The sequence below is a fragment of the Ambystoma mexicanum genome, chromosome 13 (assembly GCF_040938575.1).
Source record: "Ambystoma mexicanum isolate Mex_15411 chromosome 13, UKY_AmexF1_1, whole genome shotgun sequence".
NCBI lineage: Eukaryota > Metazoa > Chordata > Amphibia > Caudata > Ambystomatidae > Ambystoma > Ambystoma mexicanum.
Window position 1 is genome coordinate 684,371,552 of NC_090938.1, and position 25,726 is coordinate 684,397,277.

Here is a 25,726-nt window from a genome sequence, read left to right on the forward strand (position 1 = left end):
AGAAATGTAAATCTTTGCATTGTCAGCCACCCAGCCTGGTGATGGTACTAGGAAGTATGTGTGAAGTGAGGGAGTTCAAAGAGAGTCCTGGTAGCAACGTTAATGATCTTGTTGAGAGGACAGAAAACATAGTTGGGGAGACGAAAACGGATGCTGTCACAGTAATCCAGTTTAGAGAACACAAGAGTGGTTAAGAGTTGTTTGGCAGTGTTTAAAGGAAGGAGGTGGCTGATTTTCCTAATATTTAGGAGGTTGTGGTGAGCTGCTGTTCCAGTTTTAGAGATGAAAGTAGAGAAGGCATGAAAAGGGTCATAGATGATGCTGAGGTTCTAGCTGAAGAAGAGTACGGCAGAGTGTCAGGTGGGAACTAAATAGGCTGAGGAAGAGATGAGAGAGAGATTTTTGTAGGGAAGAAGAGCACCTCTGTTTTGGTAGAGTTTAAAATCAGTGAGTGCAATGCCATCCAAAGAGAGACAGTTGGAAATGTTGCTAGAGAGATCAGATGAGAGTTCAGGAAAAGACAAGAAGAATTGGGTGTTGTCTGCGAAGAGTTGGTATGAGAACCCAAAGGAGGAGTTTAGTGCCCTAAGAGCAGAGGTGTAGAGTGTAAAGAGGAGCAGAGCCTTGTGGAACACCAACAGCTAGAGGAGTGAGTTGAGAGGTGTTGTTGCTCCAGGAGACAGAGCATTGGCGAGGTGCAAGGTAGGATTCAAGAAGAAAGAGAGTATTAAGAAGATCAGAATGATCGTCCGTGCCAAAGGCAGCATACCGGTCAAGGAGAATTAGGATAGAGGATACGTTGGCATGCTTAGTTGGACACATTCATAAGAGCACTTTTCGTGGAGTGACAGGAGCAGAAAACTGCTTGTAGGGGGTCTCAAAGGTTGTGGATGTCTAAGAAACAGAACCATTTAAAGCACTTTAGAGTACTGTGGAAGGAGAGACACAGGGAGAAAGTTAGCCGGTAGGATCGGGTCAGCCCCTTGCTTTTTTAGGAGAGGAATGACCGTGACTGGTTTGAAAAGAGAGGGAAAGCAAGGGAAGTCGAAGGAGAGGTTGAAGAGTTTAGCGAGGTGAGAGGCCACTAAAGGGGCAATAGGCCTGACTAGCTGAGGAGCAAGTGGGTCTGGTGGAGCACAAGAGGGGTTAGCCTTCATCAGTAGAGATAGCACTTTGTCAGTATTAGTGTGACTAAAGTGGGAGATAGAGGATGAGGATGATGGTAGAGTAGGCAGAGTGACAAATGTGGGAGGAGGGAGTGTGAGGAAGGTCAAAAGTGAGTATCTAATTTAGGAAATGCTTGCAGCCAAGTATTCAGCTAGGTAATTAGCTGTGAGAGTGAAGTGATAGTCATAGACTTAGGAGGAGTGAGTTTAGGGTGCCCTGTAGTTTGGATAACATTTTAAGACCAAGAGCCAGCCAATTACAATCATATCTAAAAGACACTACCAGTGTGATCAAAAAAGTTGAAGAGTTAAGTGGCAAAAAGATTATGTCCTGGCCACCTTGGATGTAAAGGCCCTTTATACAGCAATTCAACATCAATGGGCAATCACCGCCATAGAATACTCTTTCAGAGAAGACTCTGCATCTTTCTACCAACAAATTGAAATGATAAAAGAGATGTTACGAACAACACTTGACTTTAATATATTTACATTGGACAACACATGCTATCAGCAGATGAAAGGTGTGGCCATGGGCACAAAATATGCCCCGGCCAATTTATTTATGCGATTCTTCGAAGACAAGGCTGTATAAAAGGATGAAGAGTTTGATAACAGGATGATATTATGGACACTTTATATTGATGATGTCCTATTAATTTGGAAAGGAACAGCAGAACAATTTAAAGAATTCATGAATAGGATTAATATTAATAACTACGAAATACAATTTACAGGAGTATGCAACAATAGCACAATCAATTTTTTAGACTTGACAATTCATGTGGATGGTCATCAACCTGAGATTTGGACTTTCAGGAAAGAAACTGAGATAAACTCAACACTTCATGCAGGAAGTTGTCATCATAAACCAACCGTATATAACATTCCCATGGGCGGGTATATCAGAGCAAGACGAAATTGTCAGAAACAAGATAAATTTGAAAAAGAATGTACCTTATTGGAAACACGATTTCAGCAAAGAGGATATACAAACAAGTGTTTAAGAGAAGCATATAGAAGAACTAGTAAACTCACACAAGATCAGACACTGGAAACAAGCAAAAAGCAGCACCCATCGGAACAACAAAAAGTTGGTTTCATAACTAGATAGAGTAGCAATCATCATGTCATCACTAAGATTTTAAAGAAACATTGGTATCTACTGAAATTGTACGAGAATATTAGAGAACATGTGGATGATAAGCCACATATTATATTCAAAAGAGCGAAAATTCTCAGAAAAAAAATCAGTCCCTCATTGCAACCTAATACAACAAGTGCAATGGACAGAACATGGTTACAATCGAATTATATTGGATTCAAGAAATGCGGTACATGCACTATGTGCCGATTTGCTCATGAGAAGACAAATATATTTCATGACATTAATGGAAAAACAATCAAAATTAAAGAAGGAATAAATTACAGGACGAAGTATGTGGTTTATGATATCATATGAAAATGTCAAAAAACTATACATTGGGAGTACAAAAAGAGAGCTTAGAATACAAATAAGAGAACATTTGGCAAAAATTGGAAGTCCAGACCCAAAGTTCCCATTAGCCCAGCACTGGCAAACAGCACATCAAATGGAAAACAGGTCAAATATCAGATTTATTGGACCGCAGAGAATCGCTCTCAGAAGAAGAGGGGGTGACAAAGAAAAAGTACTCCGACAAGCTGAAGCAAGACTAATATGTCAACCGAACATCACTGTTACAGGTCTCAATTCAGAAAACGAGATGATATCCTTTCTCTAAAGAGGGTACCATAATAGACTTGGAGTAATATGACTCGGGAGGTGTAATAATGTAATTTGGACAATCACAGTTTTTGTACTCACAAACAGTTAATTATGAAGTCATAATGTATTTGGAATATACCATGGTGTTAGAATCTTTCTTATTACAATAACACGTTAAGGGCAAAAGTCTGTCCATCTGTATTCACACCATATGGATATGATACATTCATTTTGCAGAGATGGTAGATGTAGGAATATGTACTGCATTTCTGTTTCAGTGTAATTCATAGATTTCATAACGCTAGACAATTGTACAACCTCACAGAGGCAGAACCCCACTAAGTGCGATTATGATTAGTGCACGTTCGTAACGTTTAAATATAAGCGTCATACTAATGAGGTACCTATGAGGTATCATAAAAATAAAAAGATTTTTTTTTAAAAAATGAGATATTAGACATGTACACGATCTAGAAAGGACATTTGCATATTAAATACAATACCACTTAACACAGAATATTTGGTATGTCCAATCCGATGTATATCTGATATAAATATGCTGTTAAAATTGGTTGAATTCTCAGAGTCAACCAATTTGAATTAGACAACACTCAATGTAAAATTGAAACATCAAGAAGTTATCCTTGTGTAGTTAATTCTTGAAAGTAATAATCACGTACAGAACCGCATAATCACTGTATACTAATAGTTCAGATAAATTGGGCTGTTTTACATTTCACTGAACCGTGAACAGGGAATACATGCCCAAAAGATGGTGTTGATAATCAAAAAAATGGAAAGAGAAGACGGTGAGTGAGTTGCACGGTCACCGTGAAAACGGAGCACAACAATAAAACAATGGAGGCAGCTCTTCGCTTACGAAGAACAGCCAATGTGTATGACAGCAGAACTTACGGTAAGTAGGCTTGACTTACTGTCCACTGAGGATCTATGCTTAGGATAGTACTAAAACTAAATGCCACTCAGAAATCTTGCACGATCAGATGTATGAGCGCACGTGTTACTAAACGGGCGCTGCACAATATGTGACACTGTCAAGTAATGATGGATGCGCTGAATAGGACAGTCAGTCTATAACAATTATAGCGGTTCAAGCCTATAAGATAGAAATAATATATTTAATATTTATAAAAATGGTAACAGCAGCAGCATAAAGGCAAGTATGCAGATTTCAGAACGAAGCACTCGACAATTACCGTGCAATTTACTTCTTTCTATAGGGATCTAACCCACTTCCATTCTAAATTTGCAAGCAACGAACCCAAAATGACCTGTGGTAAGCAGACCTTAAATTGATTATATGGAGGTTAGTAATGGTTTAAGGGATCAATGATCGATATTTACAACTTGCGATAAAACAGACCATTGACAAGAGAATTTACACAGTCCTTTTTTTCCCCCCTTTTTCCTTCTCTCAACTCCCACCAATCCTTCCCTACACCAAACCTCATTGTCTGTCACATACTTGGTTGATTTTACTTTTGTATGCAAAATTTGTGAAACAATTATATAAATGATCTACATTAATTGTTTAAATAATAACATATGTGCACACAATAACACCCATTTGTATGTTGAATACAATGGAAAAATACAAAATACAATGAGAAAAATACAATGAGAAACTTGCACTGTTTGATAAAGGTGAACCGCCGAAACACGTGTCATCGGAAAGGGCACCCTGTAAATTTTCATTAAACACTGGTGATGTAAATTCAACTGGCGCAGGTCTCTATGAGTATTTGTTCCTATGCTGCTTTAGGGCCTCTCGGTAGGCGTTTTTGTGATAGAGACACAGTAAATGGCTTAAATAAAACCAGGTCAATGAAAAAGCAGTACTCGCTGATCTCCAACTGCACTCTGCCCACCACCAGGAAACAAGAGCACCGCACAACCTCTGAAGCCGCCTGAAACATTCAGTGGTGCATTTATAAAGCTACAAATGCCCACAGAAAAGTCATTGCAAGGGGGGGGTGGGCGCATTCCAGTGGGGTCCACTGTCATCCCCAAACTGCCAGTGCTCTTCTTCCCTGGAAAAAAACAAACAAATGGCAGTGCAGAACAACAGGAAGTCAAGAATTCATGCATCTGCCACCTGCCGCAGAGAGGTAGATGGATTAGGAGAGCCACACAGGCATGGAGCGCCCCCTGCAAGGGGCCATTGAGTAGCACGTGCACTCTAATCTGCCCTTTTTCAAACACAGCCCCGCCCTCTGCGCATTGCAATGGCATTCCACTGCAGAGCCTTATCGTTTCTGCGTACTCCAAACTGAGCCGCAGCAGCTGGAAGAACGACTGGGCGAGGATACATTACACACCGTGTGCAAACTGACATGTGGACTCTTAGGCGTAGTCCTTTAACATCCACAAACTCATCTATTCAATATGAATATAGCCACAAAGATTACTAACAACATCAAGAGGTGAAGGGGGCACAGTGGTTCGGAGGCACGGGAGGGGGAGCACGAGGAAACCTACAGTGGGAAATGTTTTAGGTGGTTAAACTTTGTAAAAGACAAAGGCAGAAATGTACATGCAATAACCCCCCCCCCCCATTCCTGGTCTCGCATTGAGGACTGTTCGGGCATGGCAAAGTGGCAACTCAATATGCACCCTGTTAAAAATAAAAACTCAGCAACCGCACCACCCTTGCTCAAAATCACCATTTCCCAGGCATGCTGCCAAACCTCGCATTAAAATACGGGACAGTCTTTAAAGTTGGTACTTTCTTAAAGCAACAAAAAACAATTTTTGAACTCAACACGATCAAAGTTGCACATAGATTCTACGTGCAAAAGATTCTATGTAGTAGAACTGGACAATAGGGTCAGAGCCCATCAATACAGGGGGTAGGCAGCCTGGGAGGTTCCTTTAGCCCGAGCCCCCCACTCTTTGGAGAAGGGGGCTTACATTGGTTAGACTTTCACAGCCCCAACTCAGGTTCACACTTTAATAACCACCGATAATGTTCCACTAGCACTGCAAAATCAACTGGCAGTTTCCAATCATTAAGACCTCACCACAACACACTTGGCAAAATGGTGGCACAAAGTACACTGAGGGGGTACAGAAAACAGTGCTGAAAATTGGCCACTCCTGTCCAGCCCCGAAGACCAGCTAGCCCAGCTGCCTGTGTGCAGCGCCAAGCAATGCAGCTCCCCAGCCTGGCATTCCAGACATCTGCAAAGGGCAATGGAGTTTTCCGGTTCCTTTCTTTAGGAAAATGACGCGCAGGGTTAAATTGCATCCCAAAGTTTTGCTGATTCTATGACAAGACTGGAGGCGAGCATTATGCTTCAACTTCTTTAATTCACTACTCTTCAGCAGTTTCAACAAAACTCAAAAAAACATAACAAACACTGAAAACAGTCTGAACAGACTTTTCTTCCATTTGAACTACAATCCCCATAGTCTCTGTAGTCCATCACACTCCATGCCCAGTAATAACCACTTCCTGCCCCTGGGCTCCTCCTCTTCTTTTACTGCTCTTCAAGCAGATAAGTACTATTTCCAGTTATCTCCCTATTGTATGTGGATATGACGTTATTCCAGCAAGTGTAGGGTAGATATAGTGTTTGATAGACATTGCTAGGATATAGCAGGCAGGAAGGTGAACGCTTAGATCTGCAGATCGTTTATTTGAAGTGCGAAAGTAGGCTGCACAGCAGGGCGCGCCGTGCAGCGTAGCCGAGCGATTCGAAGCTCGAACGTACTGCTAGCTTGTTCTTGCGGGCTGAGTCATCCACGACTCGCGCGCCCTGTGCCATATGTCCCGCACCCTAGGGGAGTTAGCCGCGAGTGTGGTGAGCAGAAGCGGTTCGTAGGACCGGTCAAAGGTTGTGCCCCGATCTCACTCCCTTGCGGAGCCGGAGACAGCGGGGAGCTCAAGCGCCGTGTAGCAGCCCCCTCCCTTTGGGAGGCGGAGTCGGCGGCGCATGAGGGAATCCTCACAGCCCCCACCGTTGTGAGGGCGGAGCCAGCGGGTGCCTGCTTCTGTGTTCGCATTCGAAAATACATGCGATACGGAGCAGAGCACCCGTAATAAGCCGGGCGGTGAGGTGATATTTCTATTAATCTACGAGGCAACAGCCTCATTACAGGATACAGGATCGTATCCCGACCTGAGGAGCGCAATCCAACGCGCGCACGTCAGTAGAGCCGAAGACTCTTAACCAGCATCAGCTGGGTGAAAGCCTCACGAGGCGTACAGTGACATTGAAAAGAGTCACTTTCAACGCTCCTCTAGCATCGAGGTCTTAAAGAAGAAAGCCCATTCCCAGGCTCCTGTAAAGACTACCTTCCATCCAGTACTGCCACCAAATAAAAAGAAAAAAATAAATAAGTCAAAAGAAAGAATATATAATTATTTATTATTAAAAAATTGATAGAAGGGTCACAGGAGTAAGACCCCAAAGCATCTATAGTGAAAGGGGCGTGCAGGAACACCCTCACGGGTACAGCAGGCACACAGCACCCACGCAAGATGTCGGAGTTTGAGTGGAGTGAAGTGGAGCAGACATCAGATCTGGCTGCCAGCTTCAAACAGGTGCTGGGAAATTCACTAATAGATGTAGTGGCTCAAGGGGTGAAGCCCCTGCAAGACAGGCTGGAGTCCCTAGAGGCGATATTACACCAGCCTTTAGACATTGCTGGAGGGAGAGAGAGCACGCCCGCAGAACCCTCAGAAGCAGGGTCATTGGGGAGTACTAAGGCCCGAAAGAGGAAAGCCCCTCTTGACCCCCAGGGCCCATCGGGTGGGGCGAAAGAAAAGGCCCCGGAGGTCGATGACGCCTTCGAAAAGCTCCGGAAAGCATACTTGCGACGTCAGACTGTGCCGGACCTCACGACCCCCACTCCAGGGGACGAAGAATATGGAGAAGAGGACCCAGGCTCGGAAGAAGAGCTGGAGGAAGGTGAGACTCCCTCTCAAGAGGAAGAGGAGGAGGTAGAAATCAAACCTAGTGGAGGGAAGAAAATCCGCAAAGAAAAACACCTCAAAGAGGTGGAGGAAAACATGTTCGATCCGGACAGCATTCGGAACCTGAGATCTTCGGACTGGCAGCCCTCGCCAAGAGTGGCTCAATATATGACCAAGAGGTTGCGGAAAGCGCTGGACAAAGAAGTTCGCCAGAGACTCCGAGCGGAATGTCCGAGACCAGACCTCCCAGGGAAGGTGGCCGAGATGCCAGAATTAGATCCTAAGATGCTGACTTTCATGTCGAAAACTAGCAAAGACCCTCGTAAGGGTATCGATAGGTCTTGGAGGAGTTGCCAGGAGAAAGTGTTAGACCTGGCCGGACCTCTCGCGAAAATAATGGACCTGGCCAAAAGAGCTAGAGATACCGGGGAGGAAGGGGACCCCGACGTCCTGGGCGCAGAGAGTAGTATGCCTCCTAGGGAACGCGAACTGCGCCATCGCATCGGAACGACGGAGAGGGCTCTTACTGAAGATACATTCAAAGCTAAGTGATTTAGCTTCATACGAAGCCGGTGAAGCGGCTCAAGGACTCCTCTTCGGGGAGACCTTCGGCAAGGAAATGGGTCGCTTCGTGGGCACCTACACGTCTTTAGAGAAGGCGCAAGATTCCATCCGGAAGATTTTCCCCAACCAAGTTTTTGGAGGGACCAGTCGCCACAGGGGTCGCTCAACTGGTCGCAACCAGGGTGGAAGAAGACCCCAGAGCCCAATACTGGGAAAATAGACAACAGGACTCCTTCTTCCTGCCCAGAGGACGCTCCCCAAGGGGTCGCAGAGGAAGAGGAGCCGGTCGTGGACAAGGGTTCACTCAAGGTGAGAGCAGCGTATTATCCCCCAGTGGGGGGGGAACATGCAGGTTCTTGAGAAACTGGCGTGAGCTTTCCAGCGATGCCTGGGTGTTACAAGCAGTTGTGGGTATGCGCCTAGAGTTTGTTCAGCCACCCGTGCAAGAGCGCAAGCCCCATCAGCAGCGTTTAGAGCGCGCAGAGCAGAGCCTTCTGGATCAGGAGCTACGCCTGCTAGCGGCGAAGAACGCCATAGAAAGGTGCCGGGGAGCCCCTGCATTTATAAGCAATATGTTTCTGGTGCACAGGAAAGAGAAAGTGCGACCAGTTATAAATTTAAATTTATAGCTGAACAGCTGGATAGTGTACCGTCATTTCAAGATGGAGGGCATCCATCAGCTCCGAGACTCGCTCAGAGAGAGATTGGTTGACGAGGCTAGACCTGAAGGATGCATATCTAACAATCCCCATAGCAGAGGAGTTCAGAACTTTCCTAGCTTTTTGCTGGAATTATCTCCTGCTGCTAGCCGAGGATCGAGAGACCCTCAAGTATCAGAAAAGTGGGTCATGGACCTGTTGTCATCCCTATGATTCCTAGGGAACATGGAGAAATCAGATACCGAACCGGCACAAAGGCTGGACTTTCTGGGCTTCTTCCTAGACACCAGGAACGCGACGCTCGAGCTGCCGGCTCGAAAGATTTGCGACATCAAGAAGGAACTCGGAGGATGTCTGCAGAGACAGATAGTATCCCTCCGGACTATTGCAAGTATTGTAGGACTGTTAGCGGCTTCTATTCAAGCCATCTTCCCAGGACCGCTGCATTATCGAGCACTGCAGAGATTGAAGATAAGGCATCTGCAGCAGGGCTTAAGGGTTCCGCTAGATCAGGAGTCCAAGACAGAACTAGAATGGTGGTTACAGAATATGGACGCCTGGAATGGACGTGCCATTTTCGGAGACAGACCAGATCTGGTCATAGAATCCGACGCCAGCTGGTTAGGCTGGGGCGCGAGGTGCGGAGACCTGCAGACAGGGGGGGAAATGGAGCGAAAAAGAACTCTGTTTACATATAAACTGCCTAGAGTTACTAGCAGGATCCTTTGCGATCAGAGCCTTCACGAAAGGGAGGATGAAATCTTGTGTCCTACTGAAGATGGACAACATATCGGCAGTGCGATACATAAATCACCTAGGCGGCAACAAATCCAGGATGCTAGCCGAACTAGCAAAGGACTTTTGGCACTTCTGCCTACAGTCAGAGACGTCCGTCACAGCGGAATACCTTCCGGGGTCGCTGAACGTCATAGCAGACTGGAACTCTCGTTACCTCACGGATTCCAGCGATTGGAAGCTGGATCCAGCAGCGTTTCAGAGGATGACAGAGAGATGGGGACCAGTACACATAGACCTCTTCGCATCGCGGCTGAACGCCCAAACAGCAGAATACTTCATCTGGAGGCTGGACCCAGAACCTCGAGGGACAGATGCGTTCCTGCAAGAGTGGAACGGAGGTCCACACTACGCGTTTCACGCATTTATGATGCTGAGCAGAGTTCTAGCAAAGTGTCAGAGGGAGACGGAGGAGCTGCTGCTAGTAGCACCGTGCTGGAAGTCACAAGTGTGGTTCCTGACTCTTATGGAGCTAGTAGTGGATTATCCTAGGATGCTTCCAGAAGGGGAGCACATGCTCACAGACCCAGTTGGGTCGTATCACCCTCTGAGAGTGAGGGGGACTCTCCCGCTCGTCACGTGCAGGATATCAGGAGACGCTGGGCGTTGCCAGGCATTTCGTCTCAAGCTGCGCAGCTCATTGCAGAATCCTGAGCTCCACCCACTAGGAGGAGCTACGACGCAGCTTGGGCCAAATGGACGAGCTGGTGCAGAGGGAGAAGTGTTCATCCCATTTCTGCGCCTGTAGTGACGATTTTGAATTTTCTAGCTCATTTGTTGCAGGACGGGAAAGCGTTCCGCACCATAAGAGTGTACAGGTCCGCCATTTCCGCAGGACACCTCCCTATCGAGGAAGTGCCAGCGGGTGAACACCCAGCAGTGATTCCGCTTATTCGAGGAGCGAAATTTAGAGTGCCTCCAGAGCCTCCTTATAAGACCGTCTGGGATGTCTTTTCAGTTCTTAAGCTGTTAGAGAGTTGGCCCGCCAACAGATACTTATCTTTGAAACAGTTATCAGGAAAGTTAGCGATGTTGTTGTGCTTGGTGTCTTGTAAACTCGTGTCAGGCGTAAGAGCGCTGAGATAGACAGAAGGTCGTTTGGACCAGAGGGAGTGACGTTCTCTATAGCAGGAAGGACCTAGACAGGGACCGCGTCAGTCCATTATCCATATTTCCCGAGCAGAACCAAATGGTGTGTAGCAAGCTGCGTGAAAGAGTACGAGAGCAGAACGGCAGAATTCAGAGCAGCAAGTACTAAGCAATTGCTGATAGCACACAGGAAACCCTTCAAGAGTGTATCCACAGCTACGATAGCACGATGGGTTAAAGAGGTCATGCTCGCAGCAGAGATAGATTTGGAGAAGTATGGGGCACATTCAGTGCGCAGAGCTATGGCTTCTAAAGCCTTTAAGACGGTATCCCTTAGAGATATCTTGTTAGCAGCAGATTGGTCAAATGATCGAACTTTTAAAGAATTTTATTTTAAGCCAACCGAGAATTTAGCGGTTACAGTGTTGGGAAGCTTTGAACAAGCATAATGCTCGCCTCCAGTCTTGTCATAGAATGAAGATTACCGCTGCTAACTGCACAGGGATTATTAATTATATTAAAGACTAGGAGGCGAGCATTAAATTCCCACCCGGATTATGTATTGTACAGGATATTATGAGATTGCATAAAGTAATGATATGATGATATTGTCAATACATGGACGCCACCCTGATTTTCTGCTTTCTATTATTCTTAGGAGAGGAGCAGAAGAACAATTGATGTAGGAGCCTAGCGGAGAGGGTCGCCTGAGATCGAGGAAGTTCGATATTTGGTTGGAGTGTTCGAGTTACGGCCAGTTGCAAGGCTTAGTGTGGAATTCGCAATATAACTTTCAGAGCGAGTAAAAGAGAGGAGGAGCCCAGGGACAGGAAGTGCTGAAGAGTAGTGAATTAAAGAAGTTGAAGCATAATGCTCGCCTCCTAGTCTTTAATAGAATTAATACTCCCTGCGCAGTTAGCAGGGGTAATCTTCATTGTGCACACTTGTCTCTCAATCTCAATAAATGCCAAGTGACGTTTCCCTGGCCACAAAGGGTGTCGCCCAGCCTGCAATGGGCTGAGTCTGCAGTTGGCTGGATGCCAGGGCGCACTTGCTCTCTTACTTGTCCTGCAGCATTGAGCCAGAAAGGCGCTGCGTTCACGTTGTTGTGGGCCAGAACAGCAGGGCCTGCTCCTGCTGTCACACACTGTGGCAGGAGTGGACTGGAGGTCAGGACACATTCAGGCTTTCTGAGACACTCTGACTAAATAGTGCAAGCGTGTGCGCACAACACGCACGCTTGGCTAGGGTGTTGTTGCTACATTTTAGCAAATGTGCCCGGCTACCTGGCACCTGCCTGTGTGTCACGGCCCCAGATAGTCTGGGGGTTGCAAGCCCGGGGACTCACTGGAGACATTCAAACTGCAGCATTGCAGAGTGTCATGTTCATTCATTCGCACCATAGTGCGATTTTCATTCTTTCAATTTCAACACCCTGTCCTCCTGAACCAGGCCGCTGCCACTAAAAGCTAGAGATCCAGCCTGCCTGCACTGGATGATGACATCGTCCCAACCATCATCCCAGGCAGGGCAGGCCCAGATGAGACTGAGCCACATGGGCTCCCACAGGCAGCACATTTCATGGATGGACAGTGTGTGGCTGTGTGCATGCACTACGTGCACCGCGTGGCCATGAAATTAATGTATTGCACAGCCCCACGCCCAGCGGGAGCCAAGGGTGGGGAGGGGGCGCACCGAGCACCACTAGGGAGCCAGTGGAGGACAAGCGCACCTCCTGGCCCCCCCCGGCTCCGCCACGGCCTGCGAAGAGAGCAGGGGACAAACAGCACAGAACCTGGCTGGCGTGCGGGGCAGCAGCTTTTTTTTTTAAACCAAACACTCTTTGCTGTGAAGGGCAAGGCACCAAACATGGTGAATAGATGGATGTGCATATATGTGGATTTCTTGCTCAGTCCAATATATTGCCTAAATTGTAAAGTGCTTCAAATGTTATGGTCTGCAGCCACACATATGCAATGCACATCTCTCAAGTGGTCTGTGTGAGCGTTAATGCCCAGTGAGAAGGATGAATGGGAGACATGGCCAGCCGGAGTGGCACAGAGTGAACACAAATCAGTAGTTATCTACCTGATGCGGGGGACCGGTTCATGCCTGCCTCTGCAGTAACCCCTCCAGCCCCCCCACATTGAGCCCTGGGCAAACGCCTACTTCGCCCACCCCTAGACACGGCTCTGACCTTCAGTAAGGGATAATCAGGCAGAACGAAGGTGGGCTTGCAGTTGCATTCAAAAGACACTCAGGTGGCCTAATCCTGTTCAGGACTTACAGGTAGCGCCACGACACTAACATAAGGGGTGCACAGCCTGTTTCTGTAGCCATTTTCCACAAACTGTCCCTCGGCCTCTGCCACCACCCCAGACCTATAATGGCCTCCAGTGAAAGAAGGTGCACCAGTTTCACGCTTAGACTGCTACGCCACAGCGCGTGCCTACACTGCTTAGTACAGCTGGGTCAGCCCAGCAGGGCTAATCCCACCTAGGGCTCTGGCCTGACACCCCTCTCGGGCCAGTACCGGCCCAAAGCAGGGGCCGACCATGAGCCCCACCGGATGCTCGCCCACTCGATTAAAATAAATAAAATAAAAAATGTTACAGGGGGGCGTCTGCCTGACTTCCGGTCACTGCCGCCTAACTGGCAGTCCCTCCCCAGCCATTCATTGATTGGCTGGGGCAAGTCAGGAAGTCAGGTGGCAGGACAGGAAGAGGCGCTTCCCAGACACTCACGCCGCCACAGTACTGGCAGTAGATTGTGACTCTGTGGCTTGGTGGTAATTGTCGGCATCCCCGTGGCTGCGCTGGAGGATGCTCTGTGGTGGAGAGGTAGGTGCTCTGCGACTCTGTGCCTTGGCATTAGATTGTGTGTAACTTTGTGGCTGGGCTGCAGAACGTGCTGCGTCTTTGTAGCCATGCTGTCTCCACCTATTCAAAGGGGTCATTAATATGAACATTTGCTCTCCGGTCGGCACTAAACATTCCTAAACGGGACCATATCTCTCTCGCCAGAAGAGAGGCTCTCTTGCTCCCGATACAAGAAATAATAATTTTTTTAAATGTTGTCTATCACCCACAAGTGCCTCCCCAAAACAGCTTCACCACACCTCGCTCCTAAATTCACTATAGCCTCGTCGACCAGACCAACCAGAACTGCCTATACCAACAGGCTCATCTTGGCCAAATACAAACTATCAAGAGCGGGCAGATCGAGCTTCCCAGTCATTGCAGCTAAACTATGGAACTCACTACCTCCCCCACTGAGAGCAGAACAGTCTTACTCGGTTTTCGGTAAACTTTTGAAAACGCGGCTCTTTGCATAGAGCTTTTTGACTGTCGATAACCTGAATTGCTCAATCTATTGAAGTAACCTCATGACTTTACAGTAATTCTCACTTGTAACCTCCTATGTTTTTGCTGTAAGATGCACCTTGCTGCCCATGGGTTTAGTGCGCTATACAAACACAAAAAAATAAAGAAAATAGGAGACCACTCCTGTCCACGCAAATACCATTCCTGGTCCTGTAGATGCTTGCTACCCTGCTCTGGGGGTTGCCTAATCAAGAAGGCAGAGAGTGCAGTCTAAGGCAGCTCCTGACGCTTGTTTGTGGTTGCAGTCCAGACCATTTCCGGCAAAACCCATTGGGTTTAGAATCCTCCAGTATGCATGGAACGCGGAGGAGAGTGCTGTCGGGAACAGGTGAAGATAGCGAGAAGTATTTAAGGCTATGAGATGGGTAAGGCCAGTCTTTGTATCCTGATCTATACTTTGCATTGTTGTGATCCCTGCCATTCATCTTTGCTTCTGCGGACCTACTCTGCAGACCTACTCACACACTTCCCGAAGCCCACCTGCTGGCAAAATGTATGCATTATGTAGTAAATCGGTGGTGGAAGCCCAAACCATCACTCCTCCGAAAGCTAATCGTGCTCCGAAAGACTTGGTAACCTCAATTGACTTCTCAGCTCCTAACTCTTCCCTGTCTTTCTCCCCCAATACTACAAGGCCCCCTGGACAACTCAAGGGAAAAATCAAATGCTTCTTTCATAATATGTGAGATATCTCAATCCTTGCAGCAGCAGGTGCTGTGAGCCCACATGCTTTTATGATTAGCCAGGAAACCACCTCGGAGACACGGGGAGCGGCGGGGAATGCATGCTGTTTTGTGCAGCCATTTCCCGGGCGAGGCCCGTGGTGGACTCCCAGCACCAGGCCTGACCCCAAGGCTCGGCCCTGGCTCGGCCCTACCCATGAATTCTCTGTCTCCCCCAGGTCTAGTTCTTCATCCCTGCACGGGTCACATGCACATGTCCCACAGGCTGTGGATGTCACTCAAGGTAGGAATGTCTGTTTTTTGTCTCATTGAGGAGTGGTGGGTGGCCGCTCCTATCTTCTTCCACAGGATTTCTTTTTTTTTAATCTTGTCAAAGTTGTAACAGACTTTGGCCCCTTTCTAGGTGCCACAAAACAGCCAATGGTACCAAAGTAAATCCTCTTTTTCATTTACATCTTCTACAGTTAAGATGGTAGAAGATGTAAGAAGCCACACCCACCACGACCTCCAGGGTTGCACCAAGGATAACCTTTCGGGTGCAGGGGCTAACCCTGCAAATGTTGGCAGAGGGGACAACCTCAGAGATTGTGGAGGAGGGGCAAACTTTCTTTTGTGGAGGCATATAACTTCTTTGCGCATTCTAATAACTCTATTCTGGTGAAGCTTCAATGCTACAAGCAGTTACCTTTCTCCTTCACGTCTGAAAGCACACACTTAGGGACTGCTGCGAGAATAAGCTGTCTCCTGCCCCCTCCACCCTTCCAATCACTCCTCTGGCATGCAAATACTATACCCACATCACCATTTCAATTGCCTAAATATGTATGCATAGGAATGCAGGTGCTAACAATTAAATGCTTTACGTCAGTAATTGCAAGGGCTTTGTTAACAGAAGAGCCCAGGCCTGTTCTGTTTGGCCACAGTTCTGTAGGTCAGCTAGGTCGAGTCAACATAGCCCACGTTTTCAGGAGGGGGCTAGAGCCTGATCTGCTCAATGGTGTTGCGCCACTGACAACCTCAGACATAGCTCTCAACCATTTATGTCGCAAAAGCGGGTGAAAACACCCGATTTTACTTTTGGCGGGTGAGAGGCCCATTGAAATGAATGGGCGTGCATGAGGTTTGGCGGGTGAGTCCGCTGTTTACAAGGCGGGTGACACCCGCCAAAAGCGTGTGAGTTGGGAGCTATGCCTCAGATATTCATCTTGCACTGACATTCTCAAAACATCCATGGACGTTTCTACAGATCAATCGATCAATATTGCATTCTCGTGCTCCCAAGCAAAACACCCCACAGTGAACATACGGTGAGCAGATTTAAAAAGTAAAAAACCGGGATAGGGTAACTAACATAAAAGTAGGACTAACGCTTGAAAGTGGCTGTCAAGGCACTAAACCTCAGTAGCGTTTGGAGACGAAGGGGGGTGGGAGAGGGAAGGTTAAGTGTTACTATTCAAAGAAACACATAATATAATGAATTTATCACAAACGAACATTATTTTACGTTGTAAAATGCAGCATTTCTTCTGTGTAAGATTGTGCCTTCTTGCCTGCCAGCTATGAAGACCTACTACCAAAAACCGGAGCACTGCAGTTTCCAATGGAAACATGATCTCCAGAAAGGGGGACAGAGCACCAAATACCGGGAGAGTCCAGGCAAAACCAGGACGTCTGCTCACCCTACCACAGTGTCGTTCACCAGCATCCACATTCCAGCCTCCATTCCAGATAGTACAACCCCTCCCCCGCTCCTGTTTGGGCAGGATGGCTAGAGTTTGGCCCAATCAGATGTAAGAGATGGCTTAGCCAATGAGAGCACATGGGAGATGTGCCCAGTCACAGCACCGGAATATTCAGCCTTTCCTTACTGGCCGGGATTCCTTTGATTCCAACCAACGAGGTGGCCAGAGTCTATTATCTACTTAGATTTATTTTATTTTGAAGTTATGTGAATCGGCAAATTGCAGTACAGGCCACTTTGAAGTGAGGCACAAGGAGGGGTAAGGGGAAAATGTACATTCATATCAAATCATTGTGCAAAACGCAGGTGATTACTTTCACAGATGAGAGTTCATTAACATCGGTCAAATGTAATCCTACCTAACCTCGTACCCCATCCTGAAAACCGCCCCCGCCCAAGAATCCCCTATGCAGCCTGAAAAAAAACGTTTCTCCTGCTGATTACGCACACAGGTGTTTCTATTGCCACTGTCACCCCAACCTGGAGGGAGACCTGTCTGTTAAGTTTTGGCGCTGCATGCCTTAGAAACAGACATGGGACCTTACATACAATTAATGTTGTTAGTATTATACAGTTTAGGTAGGCCCCTGGGTGTGTGCCAGAAATCGACAGATGCCGAACATGGAGTCTTCGCAAATACAAACATTTATCGATTTCTTATATTGAGCTTCATGATGGACTCCAGCCTCTAATAGCAGTACCAGGACTGGGCACCGGACGGGTGCTGCTCAGGGTAGGCTTGCTTACAAGACCAGAGTGCTGGCCCTGAGTTATCCTTCCCAAATGTGAAGGGGGAACAGGCAACTGACGGCCACCAATGGCAAATGCATCAATGTCACATGCGGTAGGGCCGCATTCTGCCCATTCAAAAACAAAACAATGTGCAATTTAGCATATCACTGGAAACGCAGCCAGAGATCACAAGATCTCCTAGAGGGAGGCTAAACTTCTGGGGGACAGATAACGGGAATTTAACGGATCTACATGAAATTTCCCAGGTAGAATAACCCGCAAAGGAAATGTCCGCATGGGAAATGTACGCACTACAAAATGTTCGTACGTTTCCCAATGCGAACATCCATTTCAAAACCCTACAAACTTACACCCACAACATACCCCAACCAACACCCTACTTACCTTTTAAGACACGCTGTGTCACTGCAGCACCAGTTCCCTTTCACTTCCGTGAGCGGGAACTGGCGCCACAGGGTCCTTTTATTTATTTATTTCCGGGCAACTGAAGGGGGTTCCCCAGCAATCCCTGCTCACTATACTGTACAGTGTAGTGAGCGGGATGTTGCGGGGACACCCCCCCACCCTGCCCACAGCCCCATGCATCCTTTTTATTTTATTTATTTTTTTATTACCGACCCCACCAAAACACCTAAACACATACCACGAAAAGTTAGAACTTTTGGTAGTTAGAGCTTTTCGTGATGTGTGTAGGTCTTTTGGTGGGGTCAGTAATTTTTTTTTGTAACATTTTGTCCTATTCCAATTTAACAGTCGCAGGCGGATGCCCAAATACAGAGCAAAAATCTACATGGTGCATGGCCAAGAGGGCGTTTTCGGGTTACAAAATGACACATGAAACTACTAACAAAGCCAGATACAAAGGCATGCCCTTAACAGGGCTAAGGACTGCTGTAACATGCAGCCAGGACACCAGCCCTAATAAGACGCTAAGCTTAGGGTTGCAGACAAAAAGATGCAAAAATAAAAATGAGTTCACTTACATAGATGGTACCCTTGAGTAACTGAATTCTTTCTAGAGGTAGTGCCTGTAAGAATTTTGAGCAATGATACAACATAGAATACAACTTTCATTCAGAAATGTTTTCTCAGAATTCACAATATCAGGTCTTTGGATGGATGAAAGGCTGTAATTGTCAAAAAAAATGGAACCCAAATGTATGCCACTAAAGCAACCTGGTGCTGAAAAAGTGAACTGCTTCTTTTTAAGTGTGGAATGGACAGCACCCAACAAGTGGACACTGCTTCATGTAAAGTGAAGATGTGCCAAGATAATGCATCACTTTATTAATGGCCATTTACCACCAGTTATTTACTTACATGAGAGACCACACACTACAAATGACACAGAGTTGTCACATGTGAACAGTGTACAGAAAGCTAAAAGAAAACGGTGCCATTTTGAAAAAAGGAAAACATTATTAATGTGTGGAAAAAATCATTGGTCCGGGTATTCACCTCTAATACTATACATCAAAAATGTTGGTTTATGTTACAATTGAAGCACTACAGTGTGCCACCTTTTTAGTCTCGGGAAGATAGCTCAGGGGCAACGGGGCACCACAGGTTTGATCCTCGGAGCCGCGCTTAGAAACCTCTGGGTATTAAGCGCGTTATAAATAACCTATCATATCATATCATTTTCATTTCAATGATAGGGGGCCTGCACCATGGATGTGTCTATTCAATATTTATATCTCGGATTTGGACATGGGGCATCATCATGTGAAAGCCTTTGCCCGTAAAATTGGTTTGACCACAGATCGTTAGTGCTTATTTGGAGATGATTTAATAATCTTCGATTGCACTCTGATTGGGTTGAATAGATCCGGTTCTATGTTCTTAATTGCCAGTTTTTTGTTTTTTTTTGCAGAGTTTTATCCCAAACATTTTAGGCCAAAAAAAAGAAATCGATTTTTTTACAAAATTGTTGGGGGGTTCTCCCCAAATCCCCTTCCCTGTTATCTAGTCCCTATACCCTGCACCCCTAATCCTTATATCCCCTTACCCACCCCCACATTTTTTGATGAGTTTTTCAGCGGATAATGTTCCATAAAGAATTCTGCGCAAAACAAGCCTGCCAATGTATTAACGTCTTACCCAGAGATCCTTAACTGCAGCAAATAAAGATATGGATGCTAATGATTTGAAAATCAATCAAAGTAAGACCAATATTAGGACTTTTGTAAAATCCCCTAATCGTACTAATATTTACTTAAATTTGGAGAAATCAAGGATGGAAGTTGTAAAAGAACTATCGGGGATGCTCCTAGGGATAGACCCTCAAATGGCGATCTACTAGGTAGAATGAATGTCAAAGCTAAGGCCCTAACGTGTCAAATGTTGAGGCAAAATAAGAGATGCAGATGCTTTTTGCTGTTGCCAGTGATTAGATATTATAGTATGATGGTTCTCCCCTCCTTATTATACAGAGCAGAAATCCCTTACGGATCTGACTGTCTGGGATCGAATTGAAGGGTCCGTATGGAGAAAAGTATTTGGTCTTCCAGTTTGAGCACCAATCTCATTGATCAGGTTTGAATTTGGCTTGATGTCTAATATTCTATGTCTAAAAATATTTAACCAAAGTTTCAGAAAAGCATTGCGGTGGTGAGGGCTTGGACATTTTACAAGATAGTTTTGTGGTGCATTATATGTTATTTGTTCCAGCCAAAGCTCCTTTTGCAATTTGTGTTGTCTTCTGGATTCTTCTGAATCTATCCAATCAGCCTCCCACAACCTTCAGCAAGCTCGGGTTAGTGATTAGAGTGTCTTCCGAAATTCCAATTTGCGTCATAATCTCCATACATCTCTGCTTCCATGCTGCCACTGTAAAGTGTCCAAGGACTTCATCGTGTTTGAATATCATATACGGCTCTGGCGTAATGCTGATAACAAGTTTCCGATACAGTGATAGAGTTTTCCAAATCGCTACTCCTTGAACAGAGATTAGAGCCAGCTTGTGTCTTATTGATGTAGCAGACACTGATCTTGGCAGCCGAAGGACCCGTTGCCAGAATAGGCCTTCTAGTGTGTTCCAACGCCTCCCTGGAAATGACAGCATTGACTTAGCACCATATGTGAGGATAGGGACTACCTTAAGTTTATAGAAGTCCAAAATCGGTCGCATTAAAAACGTGTCATACTTTTTTTGTATTGCTATGACCTGAGCAGCCAATATTTTCACTTCAGTTCTCAAATCCAGCTGTCTCTGCTTATCTTCCATACACGAGCTGATTGGTACTCCCAAATAGATCATTTCTTTCACCAGAGGAACTTCTGTCTTATTTAGGAACCATTTAAAGGAGGGTTTAAGTGTTCTGCTCTTTCACTCCAGGATCATAATAGCTGATTTCCCTTAATTAATTTGTAGTCTATTTTTTTTGACATAGCTTTGCAACGTAGTCAGTCTGCGTTATAGACTGATGGTTGTCTGATCGATAAGAATTAAATCATCTGAGTATAGCGACCACGCCACTGGAAAGCTGTTGATTTTTGGCAGTAATGGTCTGACCTCGTTTTGGCTTCCATAAAGGTTCGATGGAAAGAGGGTGAACACTATGGGCGCTAGAGGACAGCCTGGTTTCTACCTTCTCCGTGTTGGAATATCAGTTGATAGCAATTCTCCTGACGTTAATCTGATCTGAACCTTTGTGTCAGTGTATAGTGCTTCATTGCATTTATTTTAAGTCTAGTGGCAATTCCCTAGTGGGGGTGTCTTCCAAAGTAGTTGTCTTTCAACACTGTCAAAAACCTTCTTCAGATCTATGAAGGTAACATAAATTTTGTTTTTTATTGCTTTCAGTTTCAAAACGTTGATCAGAAATAAATTCAGGTCAGTTATAACTCTCTTTACAAAGCCTGCTTGTTGATAGTCCCGTCTCTTTGTTTCCGTGGCCCAAGTTTCCAGATGTTTTAATAATATTTCTGCAAAGAGCTTTCCCAGAACATCGAGGAGAGCAATCGGCGATAGTTGTTAGGGTCTAATTCATTTCTTAGAAATAGGAACTACGATCGCCTTTTTCCATGATGCAGGATCTTCCCTTTTTCCAAGACATCCCTGAAAAGTCTTCTAATAAATGAGATCCAATAGTTTGAATAGATTTTATGTCGCTGTACGTCGCTCCATCCGGTCCCAGAGCTGAGTCGCTTGTTGCTCTTTTTATTAAGTCCTCAAGGTCTGAGTCCTCTATGACAATATGCCATTTTCCTCTTATTTCAAAGAGGAGGTGATGATTCAGTTTTCCACTTGGCCCAAATAGGTCATGGTAGAAACTGACCCACATTTCCTCTGTTACGGCGGTCGATAGGATTGACTCCTGAGGAGTTATTGTGTCATTTATCAATCGTCACATGCCTCGAATATTCTTTGAGACCTTTTTTCTCAGCATGCACTTCGCTTCTGTCTGGTTTTGGTGGACGTTGTGGGCAATTAGCCAGTTTTCATATTTTTGCTTTATTTCTTTTCTGGCATCCACGTTTGTCAATGTGATTGAGAAGCCTAATTTCTGCAACTCAGATCGCAGTTTGCTCTTCCTCATAGCTATTTTAGCATCATAGATATGTCTATGCATGGTTTTAATCTTGCCATGTTTATTGCTCAAGATCTTGTAGTCTTGAAGTAAAGGGTGCAGTTTACACCACCACTTAACTCACTTTGCTGGTTGTAACTCTCAGTGATCTTAATATCCTTTTCACAAATGTGGATCCGGTTTCTGCCTTCCGAAATGGCTGAAGTCCCAATCTTCGTTTCCTTTTCTTTGCATATTAATTTTGTGTCCATTGTCAATTTCAATATGGAGTGGTCGCGTTTGGTCACTGCTTCCACTTCCAGTTTATTTGCCAGATTAGTAATGCGTTGACAAGCAAAGATATAATCAAGGGTCTTTGAGCTGGAACCATTGTCCAAGTAGATTTTCCTGGAACGTCCCCTTTTGTCTGCCTGTTTAACATATAAAGGTTCCTGTTAAGCATTGCCGCTGCCCAGGCCGCTGCTCTTGCATCTGATATGTTAGTCGAGCTATCAAAGTGTGTTATAGGATTTCCCATTTCATCCAGGCAGCATGTGCTTAAATCCCCACAAATTACAATTTGTGGGGGGTTTTGCTCAAAAAGATGTTTATCCACAGTATCAGTGATGCTGTCCAAAAATGTATCGCTGCCAGATTCCAATAAAGGTTTAGTATAAGGATCCTTTGCAAATCATCTTCTAGGTTTTTTAAGGATACAAGGGTTGCCTGTAAGAATGTGTTTTCGTTCCATGAAGCTATAATCCAAAAGCCAATTCCTTGTAAGGGTTAGAAGGCCAGACACAGGTCTACCCTTTCCACCCCTATAGGCCAGGACAAGTATGCAATATAACCGTCCACAATTGCCATAGACGTTAGCCACGTTTCCTGAGAACAACTGATGGCATACTTCTTAAGATTTGTCTTGCTGACATTGAATAAATGGCTGGAGCCTCTGTTGTTCCAAGAGATCATTGTTAACTGAAGTTCCTGTTGGAGTGTTGGATGCTATTTGCTTGGCTTCGCAGGTTGTTTTGTTTGGGGCCCATAGAAGCTTCCTCTACTACCCACAGCTTGTTCTTTTTCATTTTTGTTTTGTTGTTTCCTGGTAGAGATCACATCAGTAAAGGTTGGACCGATCTCCTATCTAAGCAAAGAAGAACAGGGAACTTTTCGGCAATATCACTATCAGACTTCCGCGACTCGTGTTGTAGGTACACATTTTTGAAGTGTTGCATTAATGTGTACAAAGAACGGAGGCAAAGAGTTCCCCTACTCCGTTTGTACAAGTGCAAGTGTGATGTGTACATGAATCACACTCAATCTCTTATCTAGTATACTTTTCAAAGGGTTAATTGGAGTTTCCACTCCCCCTAATTTGGTGAGCTCCTTGTTTTCGAGACTGTTGTCCAATTGATATTTCTGTTTGCTGCTCCTTGTTATGGCATCTCTTGCGTATGGTTTTGTTTTGGACCGGGTGTTCTTATCAAAATACCGCCTTTCTGCTTCCTCAGAAAGCTGGAAAGCCAGGGAGCGGATGGAGTTTTCAATTTCCGATAATTATGTTTTTACTCCAACAGAACGTAGGTGCAAAATCACTTTGTCAGTGGATTCCTCTTCTGGCAATTCCACAGTTTTGATGTCTTTCGATTTCATAAACTTGCGGGCCGAAATATGATGGAATGACCTTAGGACGTTGTGTCGGTTCAATATTAGTCTGTCATGCGCTTTGCCAAGTCGATTTATATAGAGGGAGTTGTTTTTAAGTACCCTCATTTTTTAGAGGTTCTTTTTACCTGCTTATCATATCCGATAAAATGATAAATTGAGTCTTAACTTCTTTTCATTATCCAGGTCTGGTCTCCTTCGAAGCACACCTTTTCCAATATGTAATCTATTTGTTGCCAGAGGGAGATCCTTTGGGTCTTTATGCATACCATCCCTTTTTTCCTTTTCGATTGTTTGGTTGATGTCTAATTCGAAATGCCTCATTCCATTCCCTGAATTCTTTTAGGATTCTTCAATTATCTTCCGCTTTTCAACCTTTGTTCGGGAGAAAGCTGAAGCTTCCAGACTGACCTTAGCATCCACTTCGGACTTTTCTCTCACCTCAGGTGCTGTCTAGTGACCTTTGACTGTTTCGTCAGTCGTCCTCAGTATCTGTCACCGAATATGTTGACAAGTCAATCAGGTCGGGGTCCTCCTCAAAGGCAGGGCCTTCTTGAATTGACAGGGCTGCCGCAGTCACAGTTGGTTCACTTTCTAAGTCCACAAAATCCCAAATATCCAACATTTTTCATTATTTCTTTTTTCCCGATTTCTATGGCAGGCTTCACGCCTTTCAGGGGATATGAAATGTTACGGAAGAAATCCTGTGCTCCATTTGCTTTATATTTGCTGGAATGCAGGGGATATCAGATTTTGTTTAATTGATTTTGATCCTTCCTTCCCTGTCTGAAACATTTTTTCCCTAATTTCTGAAGCACCAAGTGAGAGTTTCCCTCTTTTTGGATGCTTATTTCTTTCTTTCCGTTCTCCGTTAGCGTGGGATGTTGCATTTTTTTTTTAATCATTTAGAGTTTTCACATTTGAGGTTATGAGTGTTTCATTTGCAGAAATCACATTATGAACGCCTCTCTGCTCGTTCTTGGTAGATACACAGATTGGCATGATTGAGCTTCCGAAGTTCAGAAGCTCCTCTCTAGTGACCAGCTCCTTTTTCTTAGGGCCTAGTGAAAAGAGTTTCCCCAGTGTAGACGAGTGTGTTGAAGTATGAAGTGCCTGCAGATTTGTTTTTGAAGGCGCAGTCATCGCGCATCTATCGTCTAGCTGTTTTCTTACTTCTTTCCCTTTTTGGTTGTTGTTCTCACGATCTTTCAATATTTCCAACAGGGTTCCCAATAGGAGTTTCTTGTCCGCACTCTCTGTATCTATGGTGTCTTGTAGCTTATTTTGTAAAGTGGCGGCACTGACCGCTGCCTGATCAACTCTTGATTGACGTGAGAAAATGAATGATTCCACATTTATTAGCTTAGAGTGAACCATTGCTAATATAGTGGCCTGATCTTTGTAGCTTTCATTGATTGATTTGTACAGCTTTAGAAATGGTGCCAAAGAAATGTTTAAGGCAGCCATCACATTGCAATGTACCTGGAATGGTGTTGAAATAAGTAGATTTCTGCCAAAAATGTTATTCCGTTGGGAAAAAAACAGGCTTCCAAGCCAAATGGTGATAAAATCGAGGCTGTGTGCTTTATACCATCCACCTGATCGAGCATTGCTTTCAACCGAACTTGAGGAAGACCGGGAGGATCACATTTATTATGATTACTGTGAGTGATCTCGACGATCTTGCTGCATCCTTCACTTTTTTTCCATCGGATCCAGGGCCATTCCCCAGGGCCTTTGGGAAGGCTTTGTCTCCATTGTCTTCCTTTTGGTCGTTAGGCTTGTTTTTTCTCATGTTATTGGTGAAAAAGGTGTGCCTTGCACAGGTTTCCGAAGAAGAAAGATCGCTTTCTCTTATGTTTTTTTGTTCCCTGCTGAAATTAAATGGTCTGTGTTTATCTCAAGGTCAATTATCGTTTTTCTCTGTAAATTGCAAATATTTTTTACTGTAGCAGGTTTGTCTATTGGATTTTCCTCAAAACCATTTAAGTTTTAATCAGTGATTGGGCGCGCGTCCTTCAGACCAGTTGA